At 50.4% G+C, this 20,764-nt stretch overlaps 1 pseudogene; it reads right to left on the reverse strand.

The window, feature by feature from the left end:
• Positions 1-20,764, reverse strand: part of LOC147114981 (uncharacterized) — a 421,733-nt pseudogene that overhangs the window by 309,459 nt on the left and 91,510 nt on the right.

Raw genomic sequence — 20,764 nt, forward strand, 5'->3', positions numbered from 1 at the left:
ACGACATCTTGTACCGGCCAGGGAAACTCAACGAACCCTCAGACGCTCTATCGCGAGGCACATGCGCCACCGCGCAGATCGATAGACTACGGGGCCTCAACAACGACCTCTGCCACCCGGGGGTCACCAGGTTCTTCCATTTCATTAAGGGCCGCAACCTGCCTTACTCCATCGAGGAGGTCAGGACCATGACCAGGAGCTGCCCAGTCTGTGCAGAGTGCAAGCCGCGCTTCTATACGCCGGACAGAGCAAACCTGATCAAGGCCACCCGCCCTTTTGAGCGCCTGAGTATCGACTTTAAAGGGCCCCTCCCCTCCTCTGACCGTAATGTGTATTTCCTCAACATAGTTGATGAGTACTCCCGTTTCCCTTTTGCCATCCCCTGCCCGGACACGACCACCGCTACGGTCATTAAATGCCTGCACAACCTCTTTGCTCTGTTCGGTTTTCCCAGCTATATTCATAGCGACCGGGGCTCGTCCTTCATGAGCGACGAACTCCGTCAGTACCTGCTCATGAGAGGTATTGCCTCAAGCCGGACCACCAGCTACAACCCCCGGGGGAACGGACAGGTTGAAAGAGAGAACGCGACGGTCTGGAAGGCGGCCCTCCTAGCCTTAAAATCTAGGGGCCTTCCAACCTCCCGTTGGCAGGATGTCCTACCCGATGCGCTCCACTCCATCCGGTCACTGCTGTGTACAGCCACCAACGCAACCCCCCATGAGCGAATGTTTGTTTTTCCCCGGAGGTCCACATCCGGTAACTCACTACCACACTGGCTGACGTCCCCAGGGCCCGTCCTGCTGAGGAAGCATGTAAGGTCCCACAAAACGGCTCCCCTGGTAGAGAAGGTTCACCTCCTCCATGCCAACCCCCAGTACGCCTACGTGGCATACCCGGACGGGCGGGAGGACACAGTCTCCATTAGAGATCTGGCACCCTCGGGGTCCACTGACCCGCCACCATTGCCCCCCACCACGACCCCCTCCGACACGGCCCAAAATTCAGTAGACCCAATTCTCACCCCTGTCCATTCCACCCCAGTAGACGGCATGTCGCGCCCCCAGGACCAGCCGGAGCCCACTCGCCCACCCAACACCAAAGGGGACGATACGCCGGTGCTGGACCCCGCTCAAGACGCGTCGTGGGAAGCTGTACCATCGCAACCATCGCCACGAAGATCTCGACGGCAAACGAGGCCGCCCGACAGACTCGCCTACTCGAACTTTTGATACACTTCACCCCGCTGGACTTAATTTTAAACGAGGGGTGAATGTGGTAAACCACTGTAGTTCACTGTGTTCACTGTTGTTGTTGTTGTTGTTGTCGTTCACTCTTGTTTCACTGTTATGCCTGACTATGCCTCAGCTGACTCCGCCCCTGGGCTACCGAGTATAAGAGCGGCCGCATGGCAGCTCCTGGCATTCGGTCGTCCACTAGAGGCATAGTCCTGATCTGTCTGAAGTGCAATTCAGTAGTTAATAAAAGCCTGTTGTTCTGAACTCTGCCTAGCCTTTTATTAGAATTGATAGCGCATCAAAGGGCAACCCATATCTCTGAAATCAACTGGCCAATCAGTGGAAAATCTCAATTTTTTCAAATCTATCAGTGGAGGCGGGTTTGGAACCCACCCAAACCGAAACCTGCCTCCAACCCGCCTCCAGTGGGAAAATCGCCCCCTTCATCTCTATATTTGTTACTTGACCATGTAGCTTAGTATCACAAGCAAATTTTATTTACTATGCTATAATTACTGTAATAATAGAAAAAGTAAATTTGTTTGAGTCATTTATGAATACAATTAGCAATACAGGGCTCAGATGGGGGAATTCAGTAGTCACAAATCAATTACCAATCCACTTTTCTTTGTTTTTGAACTGCAATTGTTCTGTTACAACACACAGTCATATATTTATACATGTATACTTCTAAAGAATACAGGATGATAGGTGTAAAGTCCGCGCCTCAATAATACACGGACTTCGGGAGAACAGTTTAACAGGTACTTTACTGAACAGGAGGGCAACGTCAGACTGAAATACAGAAGCCTGCTAGGGCCTTTTATACAGGGGTGGTCACTGCCGGTACTGCAGTCTAAAACCAGTTCTTCCCTTAAAGGTACATACACAACAATTCCTCCCCTTTTAGATAAACAGTACATAACATTCATTTAACAACTAAATAATAACTAATTACAACTTTCTGGATATTATATACATCAACTGAAATAATCATTTATAAGTTCAGTCTTTGAGGAGGCTTCCTGATCCTGACTGGATAGCGCCTTTCTCGAGTATCCTGTTCTTGCGGCGAAGCTGATTCTGGTTCATGGTCACTGGTTGGTTCGTCAGCTTCCAATACCACTGCTTCTGAGGTAGACGCAATCTGTACTTCAGGTTGATTACCAGGTGCACTTTCTCGTGGCACGGGTTTGGCTTGTTCCTGTGACTCTAGAATCTGGTCAGCATGGCACCTCACAATGCTCTCTCCAATGTCCACTGTGTACATTACTGGTCCCTGCTGTGTGCATATCGTTCCTAGCTGCCATTTTTCTGTTCGGTAGTCGCGGGCCAAGACTGGTTGCCCTACCTTGAAGCTCCGGGTTGGCTTCTCATTTATGTGCTGGAATTGCTTATCCTCAACATCTCGTCTTATGTTTGGTTTGAGCAAATCCAGGCGACATCTTAGCCTTCGGTTGAAGAACAGTACGGCTGGAGCATGTGTCGCATTCCGGTAAGCAAACAAGAAACTATCCACCTTGTGTTGTAGTGGTATGTCGTCATTATACATTGCCTTTATGGCCTTTTTAAAGGTCTGAACAAACCTCTCAGCCAATCCATTTGTGGCTGGATGATATGGGGCACATGTGTAATGTTTCACCCCATTATTCTTCAGGAACCTCCGGAAATCCTCAGACACAAACTGTGGCCCATTGTCGGAGCAAATCTGTTCTGGCAACCCATTCCTGGCGAAGATGGTCCGTAGGACTGCAATAGTTTTCTCCGTGGTGGTGGAGGACATTTTAATGACCTCTGGCCATTTCGAATGGGCGTCCACAGCGATTAGAAACATTGGCCTAGAAATTGGGTTTTGGCGCAGCGACGGCTTTAGCGCCGGAAGTTAGTGCCGGAGCTAAGTCGCGCTGGGCGGGCCAAAAATTCACTACTTCTGCGCCCAAATGGCTGCCGGCGCTGCTGAAAGCTGTTAGCGCCTGAAAACTGGCGCTATGCGCTGAATTTCGGCGCTATTCCGGCACTGCGGCGCCCGCTGCGGTGCGGCAGGTTCGGGAAGTGCAGGCCTCCTCCTTCCCTTAAGGAGGAGCTGCCTGCACCCGGCCGCGGCCCGCGATAATCTTTTTAAAAATGAGCCCGGCACCTCAGACAAGTGCCGGGCTTGCTTCTGTTCCGGGGGGGGGGGGAAGTCCGGGGAGGGAGCTGCGGCCAGGCGGGCGGCGGGAAAGCGGCCGGCCGCCGCGGGGCCTTTAATGCGCCGGCGCAACGTTCTGTAAGGCACCTCTGCCAGAACGTTGCTTGCGGCTGCCACGGGCGAGGCGGCCGCAACTCAATTTCCGAGTTCGGGCGGGTTATCATGGCAACCAGGACGCTGCGCACACCGATGACGTCATCGGTGCCGGCGCAGCGCTACCGGCCTAACGCCGATTTAGGGCCCCTGTCAGTTTCAAAACTGGCCATAACTTCGCCGCTAGGCCCTCTAGCGCCTCAAAAGCGGCGCTAAGGCCAGTGAATTTCTAGGCCAATGAGTCCATAAATGGACCAGCAAAATCAATGTGTACCCGTTGCCATGGAGATGAGGGCCACTCCCATGGATGTAGCGGGGCCTGTGGTGGAGCGTTTTGGACCTTCTGACATCCTGTGCATCTATTGGTCATATCCTCAATTTCTTTATCGATTCCCGGCCACCACACAAATGCCCTGGCTAGGCTCTTCATTTTTACCCCTCCCAGATGACCCTCATGAAGCTCATTGAGCACTCTATCTCTCAACTTGGGTGGAAGTACCACTCGGAATCCACACATCAAGGTTCCCCGGCACACTGACAGCTGTTCTCTCCTTGGCGAGAATGCTGGCAACAGTGAGTCGCCATATGCTGGCCATCCCTTCACCGTCAAATCGTAGACCCGAGAGAGTGTCGGGTCATTTCGGGTTTCCTTCTCTATACTCGAGTTTGTAACAGGCAAACATTCGACTATGGTCGCATGGAGTATCTCAACAGGGTCCACTGCAGGTGTTTCTTCTACCGTAGGCAATGGTAGGTGCGACAGCCCATCAGTGTTTCCATGCTGTTTCGTACCCTTATACTCTATGTCGTACTGATGTGACCCTAGAAAAAGTGACCATCTTTGCAGCCGTTGCGCCGTCATCACCAGAACGCCCTTCTTTGTGTTAAAAATGGAGACCAGGGGCTGATGATCAGTCAGTAGGGTGAATTTCTGCCCGTGCAGATAGTGATTTAACTTCTTCACCCCCCACACCAGGCTGAGGGCCTCCCTGTCAATCTGGGCGTAGTTACGCTCAGCTGAGGTTAGCGAGCGCGACGCAAAGGCTATTGGCCTCTCTGAACCGTCATGGAATTTGTGTGACAGTACCGCTCCAATGCCGTAGGGTGACGCATCACATGCCAACCGAATCGGTAGTGTTGGGTTGTAGTGGGCCAATACTTCTTTTGAAGTGATTAGGCATTTACATTCCTGAAAGGCACGCTTACACTCATCACTCCATTTCCATGTCACTCCAGTTTGCAGCAGGGCGTTCAGTGGGTGCAGAATTGTAGATAAATTCGGCAAGAACTTATGGTAGTAGTTCACCAACCCGAGGAACGACCTCAGTTGCGACACATTTTCCGGTGCTGGAGCCTTGACTACAGCCTCAATCTTGTCCGGCGACTTATGCAACCCTTCCTCATCAATCATGTGGCCACAATGCGAGATTTGTCTCCTGAACAACTCGCATTTGGGGCGGTTGGCTCGTAGCCCATATTCCTGTAATCTCGTGAGCACCTGCTCCAGGTTGGCAAGGTGTTCATTGTCATTTTCGCCCGTAACCAGGATGTCGTCCAAATAACACTGGGTCCCCGGGATCCCTTGCAGAACTTGTTCCATTGCCCTCTGCCAAATAGCTGGGGCCGATGCTACCCCGAATACCAGTCGATTGTACTGGTAAAGGCCTTTGTGAGTGTTTATCGTGAGGTATTTTCTAGATGCTTCTTCCACCTCCATTTGTAGATACGTTTGGGCCAGATCAATCTTTGTAAAACGTTTCCCTCCAGATAGTGAGGCGAAAATATCTTCTATCCGCGGAAGTGGATACTGTACTGTGTGCAGGACTGGGTTCACAGTCACCTTGAAGTCCCCACAGATGCGAACCTTCTTTGGCTCCCCAGGCGTGCTGCTCAATGCTTTCTTCATTACAGGAACAATGGGTGTGGCCCACTCGCTCCAGTCCACCTTGGACAGCACACCCGAACGCTCCAGACTCTCCAGTTCAGCTTCAACGGCTGGGCGGATCGCGTATGGCACCGGTCTGGCCTTGAAAAATTTTGGGTTTGCGTTATCCTCAATCTTTATGGTTGCCTTTACTCCTTTTAGAGTCCCAAGTCCTTGTTGGAACACCTCTTCCGCGTCAGATAGAATTTGTGACAGACGTCCAGGTGCGACGTCATCATCCTTTTTGTCAGTCACAGTTAGCGCCAGAATGGAATGCCAATCCAATTGTATTTTTCGGATCCATTCACGTCCCAATAATGGTGGTCCTCCATCTCGTAGTATATACATATATAGTTTATGTGTTTCCTTGCCGTTATATTTAACTGGCACCCTTATTTTTCCTCTGGGGTAGGCCTTTTGCCCCGTGTATGTCTTCAATACAATGGACGTGTCCTTTAAGGGTACGTGTGAGAATAGCCGCTCATAGCCTCGTCGATTCATGACAGTTAGGGCTGATCCTGTGTCCAATTCCATCTTTACTGGGGACCCTGCTATCATGAGGGTGACCCAAATGGTTCAGTGATCTTCCTTTGCGATCACGTTGTGTAACTTTAGGCAACTTAGTCTCCTGCTTCCGGAGTCCTTATCACTCTCCTGATCTTCCGAACTACTGTCTGTCAGTTTCTTTACTTTCCTGTACTGTTCCTTAGTAGTTTTTGTTGTGTTGGTTTTCTTTCCCGACCTGCAGACTCTTGCTATATGTCCCATTTTTCTGCATTGCCTGCATACTTTGTCCTTAAACCAGCAGTCCTTCTGCTCATGGGTTGTTCTGCCGCAGTGATAGCACTTTTCTGCTCCATACGCCATTTCGTTAGTGCTGTATTCTTGTGGTTTCTGTTGTATTTCCGCAGCTCCCCGTGCTGCTGCTTCGTCGGATACTACCACGCTGAAAGCCTGTTCTAGCGTCAGGTCCTTTTTTGAAAGTAGTCGTTTCTGGGTTCCTTCACTCTGGAGCCCGCAGACAAACTTATCCCGTAAGGTGTCTGCCAGTCCTGCTCCGAACTGGCAGTGCTTCGATAACCTGCGTAGTTCCGTAAGATAGTCAGCATTGCTCTCATCTTTGTGCTGGTTTCTTTTATGGAACTTGAATCTTTCTGCTATCAGCAGCGGTGTAGGGTTTAGGTGTTCCTGTAAGATATTAGCAATCTCCTCAAAACTTTTCTCCATTGGTTTAGCTGGGGTAATTAAATTCCGCAATAGGCCGTACGTACTCGCGCCCATCAAATTCAATAATACCGACGCCCTCTTTCCATCGACCACCTCATTTGCCTTGCAGTACACTTCAATTCTTTCCACATACGTGGTCCAGTCTTCTACCTCGTTGTCGAAAGCAGTGATACTGCCACTTTTCGGCATCTTGGGTGATTTAAAATGGCGCCTCCCGCGCTTTTTCTTCTTCCCCAGTGGAATAAAATGGCGCCTCCCGCACTTTTCCTTCTTCCCCAATGGGATAAAATGGTGCCTCCCGCGCTTTTCCTTTTTCCCCTTGCTGCCGCACTGCTCCTAGCATTCTACGGGGTAATGGCGGCGACCCGCGGCTTCGGCGCGTCTCGCTTTCCTTCCCCCCCGTTTATTTTCTCTCCGCTGCCCGGTTCTTGAGCACCGACCGCGCCCTGTGCGCTCCACCCTCTCTCTCTCTTGTTTTCTTTTCCCGGCGATGCTGCGCGGCCCGTTTTGTAGAGCCGCTCGATCGAGCTTGAGCCCGCCGCAGTCCGGAAGGGTCAGCGCACTACCTGCTACCAGCACGATTTGCTGGAACACCTTAACTGGGGAGCCAAGCACAGCTCTCCACAGTCTCTCCCGCAATTCTCCGAACACCGATGAATTCTTTGGGCGGTTGCCCGCGGTCGACGCCCATTGCTCAGACTACGACCTCCAAGAAACCTCCTCTCAGGGCAAGATCCCCGTGAGATGATGCCACACTGCAAGTGAGTTTGAACTTACTCGTCGCCACTGTAAAGTCCGCGCCTCAATAATACACGGACTTCGGGAGAACAGTTTAACAGGTACTTTACTGAACAGGAGGGCAACGTCAGACTGAAATACAGAAGCCTGCTAGGGCCTTTTATACAGGGGTGGTCACTGCCGGTACTGCAGTCTAAAACCAGTTCTTCCCTTAAAGGTACATACACAACAATAGGGAGTGACCCTTGCATAGAAGTTTACAAAAGGCAAAGGTACTGGGTCTGATAAGTGGTGTAGGGATTTAGGTATGATGCTGGTAGATAGGTATAAACAGCAACTTCCAATGCACTGAATCATGGAGTGTTGTATTTGCTCGAGCTGTTGGACTCTAACTTCTCAGAGAAGTTCACACTGTCAGATCACATTTGAGTTCAGTAGCTCTATACTGGATTTTTGTTTATGTTACATCAGGTGCAAATTTGGTGTGTCTAGAATTTGGATTATAATACTGGGAGTTCCAATCATCGTTCAGAGAGGCCAGTGTCGGGAGGAGCAGAGAGCGGTGGTATAGTGAGTACTTAAACTCACTTTCGCGGGCTTTTTTACAGAGACTGGTGTCGAGAGGAGCAGAGAGTGGCAGTAAAGTGAGCACTTAAACTCACTTTCGCGGGCTTCCTTTCAGAGGCCAGTGTTGGGAGGAGCAGAGAGCGGTGGTACAGTGAGTATTTAAACTCACTTTCGCAGGCTTTCTTTCAGAGGCTTACCAATCTCACAGACCGGCAGCGGCGTTCCGGAGCCACGTCACGATTCAAATATTGACGCGGGCAAGAGGGAGCAGCTGATTGGGTGAGTATGGCCAGGTGAGTATTTATTCTACTCTATAGTTTGACAGTTAAGATTAATAGTTTATAAAATTTAGACGGTCTTAATTTTTGTGGTTATAGTTTCTAAGGTCTCTGTTGTGTGTCGGGGAGTGCTAGTAACCAAGGGCCCTTGAGTATATCATTTAATTGTAGTGTAATTAGTGGTATTGATTTGATTTAATTTAATTTAAATTAATTAAACGGTAAGTCACGGTAGGACAGCTCGGCCCCGTGGCATAATCCTCCTGCGCTATGTGGGAAATCAGGGACACTTCCTGTGTCCCTGACGACCATGTGTGCGGTAAGTATGTCCAGTTGCAGCTATTAACAGACCGCATTGCAGCGCTGGAGCTGTGAATGGATACATACTGGAGCATTCGCGATGCTGAGGACATCGTGGATAGCACGTTTAGGGAGTTGGTCACACCGCAGGTAAAGGCTGCACAGGCAGGAAGGGAATGGGTGACCACCAGGCAGAGTAGTAGGTGCAGGCAGGTAGTACAGGGGACCCCTGTGGCCAACCCCCTCTCAAACAGATATACCACTTTGGATATTGTTGAGGGAGGTGGCTTATTGGGGGAAGGTCCTGAATTTAAATAAAGGAAACTATGATGATATGGGGCACGAGTTGGCTAGGATGGATTGGGGAACGTTACTTAAAGGATTGACGGTGGATAGGCGATGGCAAACATTTAAAGGTTGCATGAATGAACTACAGAATTTGTTCATCCCTGTTTGGCATAAAAATAAAACAAAAAATGTGACTCAACCGTGGCTAACAAGGGAAATTAGGGATAGCATAAGATCCAAGGAGAGGACATATAAATTGGCCAGAAAAAGCAGCAAAACTGAGGATTGGGAGCAGTTTAGGATTCAGCAAAGGAGGACAAAGGGATTAATTAAGAGGGGGGAAATAGAATGTGAGAGTAAGCTTACAAGGAACATAAAAACTGACTGTAAAGGCTTTTATAGATGTGTGAAGAGAAAAAGATTGGTGAAGTCAAGCGTAGGTCCCTTGCAGGCAGAATCAGTGGAATTTATAATGGGGAACAAAGAAATGGCTGACCAATTAAATACATACTTTGGTTCTGTCTTCACAAAGGAGGACACAAATAATCTTCCAGAGATGTCAGGGAACATAGGTTCTAATGAGAGGGAGGAATTGAATGAAATCAGTATTTGTAGGGAAATGGTGTTAGGGAAATTGACGGCATTGAAGGCCGATAAATCCCCAGGGCCTGATAATCTACATCCTAGGGTACTTAAGGAAGTGGCCCTAGAAATAGTAGATGCATTGCTGGTCATCTTCCAAAATTCTATAGACTCTGGAATAGTTCCCATGGATTGGAGGGTAGCTAATGTAACCCCACTATTTAGAAAAGGTGGTATAGTGAAAACGAGGAATTATAGATCGGTAAGCCTGGCATCGGTAGTGGGGAAAATGCTAGAGTCCATTATAAAAGATGTAATAGCAGAGCACTTGGAAAAGAGTGACAGGATCGGACAAAGTCAACATGGCATTTACAAAAGATAAATCATGCTTGACTAATCTACTGGAATTTTTGAGGATGTAACTTGTAGAATAGATAAGGGAGAACCAGTGAATGTGGTGTATTTGGACTTTCAGAAGGCTTTCGATAAGGTCCCGCATAAGAGATTGGCATGCAAAGTTAAAGCACATGGGATTGGGGGTAAGGTACTGACTTGGATAGAGAACTGGTTGGCAGACAGGAAGCAAAGAGTTGGAATAAACGGGTCTTTTCCGAGTGGCAGGCAGTGACTAGTGGGATACCGCAGGGATCGGTGCTAGGACCCCAGCTATTCACAATATATATTAAAGATCTAGACAAGGGAACTAGATGTAATATCTCCAAGTTTGCAGACGACACAAAGCTGGGTGGGCGTGTGTGTTGTGAGGAGGATGCAGAAAAACTCCAGTATGATTTGGACAGGTTGGGTGATTGGGCAGACGCATGGCAGATGCAGTATAATGTGGATAAATGCGAGGTTATCCACTTGGGTGGCAAAAACAGGAAGACAGACTAATGGCCCAGAAATTCGGGTCGGGGGCTTCCCGTGGGTGCAAGCCCCCGACCTGCACTTATCTTGCGCGCCGGCCGTTGAGCTGTAGGGCCCCATGGAATTCTGATCCGGGGCCTGGTCCAGCTGCCGGCGCGCAGTGCTTGCGTATCCCAGGGGCGCAGTTAGTTCGATGCGTCCCCTGGGATCACGTGGGCCATGGGGAGCCAATCGGAGCAGGGAATGCTCCATTCGTAAGTCTTGACAGGAAGTGCTGTCAAGACTTATAAATACTATGGCCCCAAAACATCCCTAAACCTTCAAATAAATTTTTTTAAAACATCACATTTTTTAAATAAACTATAAATTACATTAAATAACTATTTTAAACAATAATTTACATTTTTGAAAAAAATAATTTTATACTCTAACAGGGCTAAAAATAAACTTACCTTGCTTTAAAGTATTTAAAAATAATAAACCTGTGGAAAAAATGTTTTAATTTTAATTAATTCACCACTTACCTTATTAAAAGCAGGCCTTACGCCTGCTTTTTAAATTTCTAACTTCTGCAGACTTACCCTCATGGAAAAACCTGTAAAAAAAACGTAAGTTCAATGCACACGCGCAGCCTCCCCCGCGCATGCGTTCAACCTCTGAACCCCTGCTTTCAGAGGAACGGAAGTGCCGGTTTCCCGCGCATGCGCAGTGCATGCAGGAAACCGGCACTTCCATCGGGCCTACGGGTGAGTACCCAGCGCGTACTCACCCGTGGAGACCCGAATTTCTGGGCCATTATCTGAATGGCAATAGAGTGGGAAAAGGGGAAGTGCAACGAGACCTGGGTGTCCTTGTGCACCAGTCGCTGAAGGTAAGCATGCAGGTGCAGCAAGCGGTTACGAAGGCAAATGGTATGTTGGCCTTCATAGCGAGAGGATTCAAGTACAGGAGCAAAGATGTCTTGCTGCAGTTGTACAGGGCCTTCCTTGGTGAGACCACATCTTGAGTATTGTGTGCAGTTTTGGACGACTTATCTGAGGAAGGATGTTCTTGCCATGGAGGGAGTGCAGCGAAGATTCACCAGACTGATACCTGGGAATGGCAGGAATGACGTATGAAGAGAGATTGGGTCGATTAGGCTTATATTCGCTAGAGTTTAGAAGAATGAGAGGGGATCTCATTGAAACTTATAAAATTCTAACAGGACTAGACAGGCTAGATGCAGGAAGGATATTCCCGATAGTGGGGGAGTCCAGAACCAGGGGTCACAGTGTAAGGATAAGGGGTAATCCATTTAGGACTGAGATGAGGAGGAATTTCTTCACCCAGAGAGTGGTGAACCTGTGGAATTCTCTACCACAGAAGGCAGTTGAGGCCAACTTTTTAAGTATATTCTAGAAGGAGTTAGATATATTTCTTAAGGCTAAAGGGATCAAGGGATATGGGGAGAAAGCAGGGACAGGGTAACTGAATTTGGATGATCAGCCATGATCTCATTAAATGGCAGAACAGGCTCGAGGGGCCGAATGGCCTACTCCCTGCTCCTATTTTCTATGTTTCTATGATGTCACTGAAGGTGTCATTTTGCCATATAAGAATATAAACTCCCATCAGCGAGAATAGCAGAGAAATGCTTGCTTTTAAATGACATTCCTCTGTCCGCTATTTTATCGCGGACTCTAACCTTTTATTTTTTATGGGTTACCATCTGCATTAAAATAGCAGCATGAAAATGTTACATAAGCACATTAAGCATTAATCTGCTAATATTAACAATAATTTCTAGCCTAAAATGTCTTGGCATAAAACATGGGAAAAGATCTCCCATTGGTTCAGCTGCTTATGCAGAACAGGAAGATCCAACATTCAATCCATGGTCTTTGTTGAATTAATTGATCTGAATTTGGATGGCATAGAGCCATTAAAATTGGTCTCTTTATCCGTGGGTTAGAGAGGGAGAAAAATCAACCAGGGTTTCTGCTCCTGATCACATTGTAAAGGAATAGCCATATTTCAGAAAGATTCATCATCCTATGAATGGAATTTTTGACTTTATTAAAACAAGAAAACTGGGTTTAAAAACTTTAAAAGCCTCAAAGACACAGGCTGTAAACAGAATACAGGCTTTTGAGATAAGATGAAGGGTTGTTGACACAAAGCTGTAAACACCATACAAGTTTTTGAAATGGGAATTGATTGTTGATACTAAAACAATGGCCATGTTGAAAGAGCAGGTTGGAGGTTCCTCTATGTCTGAACACTGGAAGAAACACAATAGCTATACCCAGTTTAAAGTGTTAAAAACCAACACTTCGAACAGAAACTCAGAACATTAAAGAACCATGGCCTAGAAACTCATTAAGGCGCTGCCAGCTTTGCGCCCAGTTAACGCCTAAAGAGTGATTTTGCGCCAAAAGTGAGTTTGCGCAGATATTCAGCGCAGCGGTATTGGCGGCGGTAGCCGTTAGCGCTGCGCCGGCACCGATGACATCATCGGTGTGCGCAGTGCCCCGGTACCGCCCCGAAACCGGCCTGATCCCCATATTTAGTTGCGGCCGCCTCCTCCGAAGCGGCCGCAAACAGCGACCAGAAAACGGGGCCGTGCAGAATCCTTAGTGGGGCGCTATAAAGGGGAAGGTGCGGCCGGCCGCTTTTTCGGCGGCCGCCTGCCCGCACCTCCTTCCCCGGCCTCCTCCACCCCCCCCCCCCCGCGGCATTGCCGGCTGGTTTGCGGGAGCCCGGCAATTCTCCGTTGTGCCGGGCTCTTTTGCCGGCACTCGCGATCGGGGCTCCGGCTGTTGCAGGCACCTCCCCCTTAAGAGAAGGAGGAGGCCTGCAGTACCACAGCCTGCCGCTCCGCAGCGGCTGGCACAGCGGCGCCAAGAGCGCTGATATTCAGTGTCAGCGCCCCAAGCGGAGGCGGGCACACCCTGGTATAGCGCCCGGTTCCGAATTGGGGCGCTAACAATGAATATCTGACGATCGCTATAGGCTTCCCGCCCAGCGCTAACGTCTGGGCGCTAGCCAGCTGGCGGGGCCATAGTGAATTTCTAGGCCCATATGCCTTCATACATATCACATCAAATGAAACAAGCAGACACGACGTCTGTGATATAACCACTGAAATAGCTAAGAAGTGCACAGAACACCCTAGTTGAAGTGTTTCTGATTTACATATTGTAAAAGGTACAAACAGAAGATGCACCAAGCAATCACATTGTGTTTGTGTTGAAAATGGAACAGTTAGGAGACACGACGTCTGCTTATAAACAGCTAAGGTGATTTAAAAATTGAATGGAAGGCCTTCGTAAGAATGGCATCAAATAGATACATCAGTCATAACCATTTTTATGATAAAATTTGAACACCTAAAGGTAGAGACAGGATTCTGTAAGTTAACAGCTGAACTGACAGTAAGGTTAGAAAGAAGTCAACAGAAAGAATGACTAGAGATAATCAGCTTACATCAGCAGAAAACTTCAAAGGATATACCACCGCAAAAAGGGTATAAAATATGGAACTTTCAGATAAAAAGCCAGAAGTCGCTGGAAGGGGCAAGCGATTCTCAACTTCAGAGGCAGGCTCTGTAAGTTTTTAACTCTTTGAGTCTCGGGGATCAAAAAGGTACTCTTATTTGATTTTGGTGGATATCCTGGATTAGAAATAATAAGAAATGTAAAAATGTAACGAAGTTAAAATTTGAGAATAAAAATCTCTGAGAATAAGAAATGTAAGCTATTTGTATTTTGAACTGTTAAAGTTGCGATTGAATCACCAGCTGTTAACTACATGTTGGTTCTTTAATAAATCTATATATTTTTAGAATTGTCTCACAGAGTATTTCTGTATCAAACTCGCGAACTCAATCTCTGTACACTCTTTGGTGAGGAGTTGCAGAGTTCTGGGGGGGTTTTCCAGACCCTCATAATATCCGGAAGGTTACAGTCTAGTTAAACGTATTAAAAGTGCTATCTGGAGGATGGTAACATCTTCAAGTCATTCCTTTCTTGTAGGGAGAGATAGCTTGGACCTTTAGACCCAATTAAGTGTCTTATAGAATTCGGCTATCTCTAACTTTAGTTGAAGGTGAACGTCTGGGGAATACGCCTGATCCGGGGTAGCCCTTCAACGTTTCAGAGACCTCTGCAGGAAATGTACGTTTGGATGCCAAGTAAAGATAGGATTGGACTCTACTGAAATGCCCCCATAGTAGAATTGCCTGCCACCATTCATGGTCTAGGTTCACTTAAGAAGAGTAACCACTTGGGTGCAGTATCGAAGGGCAACCACTGTGCCATACCTCAGCAAAGAAGTCAATTGCTTAGAAGTTGGGAGGGAACAATTGGCAGAAAATGGGGAATAAATAAAAAACGGAAATAAGAAACCATTGGTAATCACCAGTAATTATTATGCATATATAGTCAAGACCAATTTTAAGAACCATCAATATGACCTGAAGTTCATTCAAAATTTTAGCAGTACTTATCCTTATATCTTAGTATTTGATGAAAAGTTTATTTAATTAACACTACACCCTCTCATCACCTGCTGTAGCCTTGGAACCAACTAATTTTGCTGAGTTTTTCACCTATCTTCTCCCTCCCTTACCACCCTCTTGAAGCTAAACTCATCCATGACGAACACATCCTGTTCCCTGGATCCATCCCCTATTCATTACTGACCAGTAAACTTCCCTTTCTGGGCCCCAAGCCTAGTTCCCTGTCCTGAGACACTACTCCAGCTCTTTCAAAGTTGTTATCATAACTCCTACTTCAAAAATACCATCCTCAGCCTAGCTCCAATTTCCCTTACCTCTCTAGGTCTTTGCCTCCCAGCGCCATACCTACTTCTCCTGAAACTCTGTGTTTAAATCTTTCCAGTCTTCCCTAGACAAAGTTATGAATGACATCCTGTATAACTGTAATCGTGGTACATTATCCTTCCTCGTCCTTTCAGCAATATTCAATACAGTTCACTATGTCATTTTCCTCCAGTGCCTCTTCTCTGCCATCCAGCTCCATGGGACTATCCTTCCATTCCTACCTATTTGAATGCAATTTGTGCATCTCCAGCAGTGGCTTCTCTTCCCTCCCTTTACACCATCGCCTTGAAGTTTTTTTCCTCATCTCCCTCCTCTTCCTTATCTATATGCTGTCCCTTGGCAGTATTATCCATAAGCATGGTAGTTATGTGGCGTTGCCACATTGGGGAAACACTGTGTGTATGTAGATAAACCTGTATAATCCCCTTTTAACTGCTGTATTCCCCTTCCCCCGCAAGACAGTTGCAAGCTGAGAGGAATAAGGCACGTTCAGACTTGCCTGCTGCTGATAGAAGGAAAACCAATCAGGTTCCAGCAGGTGACCAATCCGTGAGTCATCACAGGTTCGCGGGCTTCACGAATTCAGTACTGTATTGTGAGAGTTGGAGTAAAGACCTATTTCTTGTAGCTCGCTGTGTTGCCTATTTCTTTACGCGGGAGACCGTAGTCCCCCACATTGGTGACCCCGAATGTCGGCGGCCAAAGCCCCCGACTCACGCAGCCCTACAGAGGCCAGCAACGACCCGATGGCAACCAGCAGCAGCCTGATGTCGGCCGGCGCCGCGTCCTTGAAGCTCCCCACCTTCTGGGAACACCAAGCACCAGCTTGGTTCGCGCACTCGGAGGCCCAATTCACCCTTTGCAGGGTTCAAGACGATGAAGAAAGGTACCTCCACGTAGTCTCAGCACTAGCAAGCTCTACCGCCGCCGAAGTTCTCGACCTGCTGGGGAACCCACCACAGACCGGCAAGTACTCAACCATTAAGGGCCGCTTGCTGCAGGCTTACGGCCTGTCCAAGGAGGAGAGGGCCCGCAGGCTTCTCTCATTACCAGGCCTCGGCGATTCTACCCCGACCCAATTGATGAGCCGGATGCTTGCGCTCCTGGGCTCTGAACCGCAGTGCTTCTTGTTTCGGGCCCTTTTCCTCAGCCTGCTTCCTCAGCAGGTACAGACTGCCCTCGCGGGGTCCCCGATCACAGACTGCATACAACTGGCAGCCGCCGCGGGCAAAGTTTTCACCGTCGCCCAACTCAGCTGTGCAGCCGCGAGGCTTCCCGACACCACCGAGCGCGCGCCGCCACGCCAGGCCGCAGAACTATGCTACTACCACGCGCGTTTCGGCCACAAGGCCCAACACTGCAGAGCACCCTGCTCTTTCGATCAAACCAAGATGGCCACCCGGCCCAACGCACCAGCTCCGCGCCGCCGCCTAGGCCCGCTCGACCGCACCCCCGCCGCCACGATGGCCATCGGCACCGCAGGTAAACTGCTGTACATAACCGACTCTCTTTCAGGGCGCAGATTCCTTTGCGACACCGGAGCCCAATGCAGCATAATTCCTGCCTCCCAGCTCGACATCCAGGCAGGCCGCAGCGGCCCACCCCTCGTGGCGGCAAATGGCGCAGCCATCGCTACTTTCGGAAAGCGACAGGCCGAGGTTTGTTTCAACGGCCAGCGATTTACGTGGGATTTCGTGATGGCCTCGGTGGCACATCCTTTGCTGGGCGCCGATTTTCTTTGCGCCCACGGACTCCTGGTCGACGTCCGCGACAGGCGCCTGATCGACGCAGAAACTTTCGCTTCACTGGCCTGCCAGCAGAGCAACAGCCCGGCTCTCGTCGGGTCCTGCTACGCCCCGGCGCATGACGACTACGCCCGCCTACTCGCAGATTTCCCGAGGCTCACACAACCGACCTTCTCAGCCGCAGCAGCCAAACATGGGGTCGAGCACCACATCGCCACTACGGGACCACCAGTGTTCGCTCGAGCCAGACGCCTGGACCCAGCCAAGATGGCGGTGGCCAAGGAAGAACTTGCCACGATGGAAAAACTGGGCATCATCCGTCGCTCGAACAGCCCTTGGTCGTCCCCCCTCCACATTGTGCCCAAGCCGGGCAGTGGCTGGCGCCCCTGCGGCGACTACAGACGGCTCAATGACGCCACCACACCCGATAGATACCCCATTCCGCACATCCAAGACTTCTCGGCACACCTAGCAGGAAAGTCCGTCTTTTCCAAGGTCGACCTGATTCGCGGCTACCATCAGCTCCCCGTCCACCACGCAGACGTCCAGAAGACGGCGGTCATCACCCCCTTCGGACTGTTCGAGTTCCTGCGCATGCCCTTCGGGCTTAAGAACACCGCACAGGCCTTCCAACGGCTCATGGACTCCGTCCTACGGGACCTGAGCTTCCTGTTCGTCTATCTGGACGATATCCTCGTGGCCAGTACCAGCAAGGCCGAGCACATCGCGCATTTGCGCTCCCTTTTCCAGCGCCTCAGCCAACACGGGCTAATCGTCAACCCGGCCAAATGCCAGTTCGGAACAGCCCAAATTGACTTTCTCGGCCACAGAATCTCACCAAGGGGAGCCATTCCCCTACCTTCCAAGGTGCAGGCGGTGGCGGACTTTTCCCAGCCCACCTCGGTTAAGGCGCTGCAGGAATTTTTGGGGATGGTCAATTTCTATCACCGGTTCATGCCCAAGGCTGCCGCACTCATGCGCCCCCTCTATGAAGCCACCAGGGGCAAAACGGGCAAAGAGCAACTCACCTGGTCCAGCGAGATGGCGGCAGCCTTCCACCAGACCAAAAGCGCCTTGGCCAACGCCACACTACTGGCCCACCCCATCCCGGGCGCCAAGACCGCCCTCACCATGGACGCCTCGGATTACGCCGTCGGCGCCGTCCAGCAACAGTGGGTCGAAGGCGCGTGGCAGCCACTGGCATTTTTCAGCCGACAGCTGCGCAAGAACGAGCAGGCCTACAGCACGTTCGACAGAGAGCTTCTGGCCCTGTTCCTGGCAATCCGGCACTTCCGTTTCCTTCTGGAAGGCCGGCCGTTCACCGCATTCGTGGACCACAAGCCGCTCACTTTCGCCATGGCCAAAGTAACCGAACCCTGGTCCGCGCGCCAACAGCGCCAACTCAACTTCATCTCGGAGTTCACTACGGACATCCGCCACGTCGCCGGCAAGGACAATTTGGTGGCTGACTGCCTCTCAAGACCCTCGCTCCACGCAGTGCACCTGGGCGTCGACTACGCCAGCATGGCGAGAGACCAGGCTGCCGACGCGGAGATCCAGGCCCTCAGGACGTCAACTACCAGCCTCACCCTGGCCGACATCCACTTCCACGCAGCCGGCACAACCCTCCTGTGCGACGCCTCAGTCCCCTCGCCTAGGCCAGTCGTTCCATCCGCCTGGCGCAAGCGAGTTTTCGACATCATCCATGGCCTTTCACATCCAGGGATGCGTGCGTCTCAGAAACTTATGTCCGCCAAGTTCGCCTGGCCTGGACTCCACAAGGATGTGAGAGACTGGACCAACACATGCATGCCGTGTCAGCGCGCTAAGGTCCAGCAACACACCAAGGCGTCATTGGAGTGTTTCCCGGTGCCCGTTTCAACCACGTCCACGTCGATCTGGTAGGCCCCTTGCCGCCGTCGCACAGTTTTACACACCTGCTCACGATCGTCGACCGCACCACCAGATGGCCCGAGATGGTTCCCCTCGCCTCCACCACCACGACCGACGTCGCGCGAGCATTCGTCTCGACATGGGTGGCCCGGTTCGGTGTGCCGACCGACATATCCTCGGACAGAGGCCCCCAGTTCACCTCCCACTTGTGGAATGCCATCATCGCCGGCCTCGGCACCAAGTTGCACAGGATAACAGCCTACCACCCGCAGGCCAACGGGCTCTGCGAGCGCTTTCATCGTTCTTTGAAAGCCTCTCTCCGCGCCAGCCTGGCCGACACCAGCTGGATCGACAAACTACCCTGGGTTCTCCTGGGATTTCGTACCGCACCCAAAGAGGACCTCCGTGCCTCTGCGGCCGAGATGGTTTACGGCCAACCACTCAGAGTACCAGGCGACTTCCTCCCCCTAACAACGGAGCCGTGGTCGGCCGCCAGACAGCTTTCCCTGCACCAGGACGCAGCCCAGCAATTCCGTCCAGTGCCCACTTCGCAACACGGCCCGCAGCCATCCTACGTGCCTCGAGACTTACGACATGCGGAGTTCATCTTCGTGCGCCGGGACGCGCACAGAGGCCCGCTGCAGGCACCATACACCGGCCCCTTCCCAGTATTGGAGACAGGGGACAAAGCTTTTCTTATTGATGTCGGCGGGAAGCCGGTCCTTATTTCAGTAGACCGCCTTAAACCGGCGCACCTGGACCTCAGCTTCCCATTTCGGCCGGCTCTTCCCCCACGGCGGGGCAGACCTCCCGCGTTGGCGGCGGCCCCACAAGAGGACCAAGACACGCCAGAACCTTACTTCCCGGCCGCCGCCCCACCTTCGCCGGCAGCCCATCCAGCCAGCCCACCGGCAGACCAGCCGACAAACCAACCGGCCGACCTCCCAGACAGCCCTCCTCACACGCCAGATGGCTACTACAGCCGCTTGGTCAAACCTCCGCAGAGACTGACTTTTACAGTTAACGAGGATTCTGGGGGGGCGTATGTGGCGTTGCCACATTGGGGAAACACTGTGTGTATGTAGGTAAACCTGTATAATCCCCTTTTAACTGCTGTATTCCCCTCCCCCCGCAAGACAGTTGCAAGCTGAGAGGAATAAGACACGTTCAGACTTGCCTGCTGCTGATAGAAGGAAAACCAATCAGGTTCCAGCAGGTGACCAACCGTGAGTCATCACAGGTTCGCGGGCTTCACGAATTCAGTACTGTATTGTGAGAGTTGGAGTAAAGACCTATTTCTTGTAGCTTGCTGTGTTGCCTATTTCTTTACGCGGGAGACCGTAGTCCCCCACAGTAGCTTTCATCTGTATGCTGGTAATATCTAGCTCTACCTCTTCACCACTCCAGCTCTGCCTCTCCACCACTTTTCTTGACCCCTTAGTTGTCTCCATCAGACTGCCTCTCCAAAATCAAATCATGGACAAGTCGCAACTTCCTCCAGTTCAACATCAGGGATACTGAAACCATTGTCTTTGGTCCACACCATAAACTCTGCTCCCCAGCCATTAGTTCCATACCCCTCCCCAGCCACTTCTTCAGGCTTAACCAAACTGTTTATAATCTTGATGACCTGTTCCATCCTGAACTGAACTTTAAACCCCACATCCCATCTACCTACAAGAATGTTTACTTCCACTTCTGCAATATTGCCTAGCTCCACCCCTACCTCAGCTGAAATCCTCAAATCTGCCTTTGTCACTTCCAGAATTTACTACTCCAACCCTCATCTTGCTGGCCTCCTATCTTCCAACCTCCAATTTGTCCAATACACTGCTGCTTGTATTCTATTCCATATTAAGTCCCATTCATCTAGCACCTCCCTGTTGGCCAATTTACACTGGCCAGACCCCGAAGCATTCCTCCATGACCCTGCCCTGATCGACCTCATCTCCTGCAGCTCTATACCCCTCCCTAAAGCTGCAGTCCTCCGATTCCAGAATGCTGAACATCTACC

This window comes from Somniosus microcephalus, chromosome 7, assembly GCF_052327205.1.
Source record: "Somniosus microcephalus isolate GS21.2 chromosome 7, FLI_Smic_1.0, whole genome shotgun sequence".
Lineage (NCBI taxonomy): Eukaryota > Metazoa > Chordata > Chondrichthyes > Squaliformes > Somniosidae > Somniosus > Somniosus microcephalus.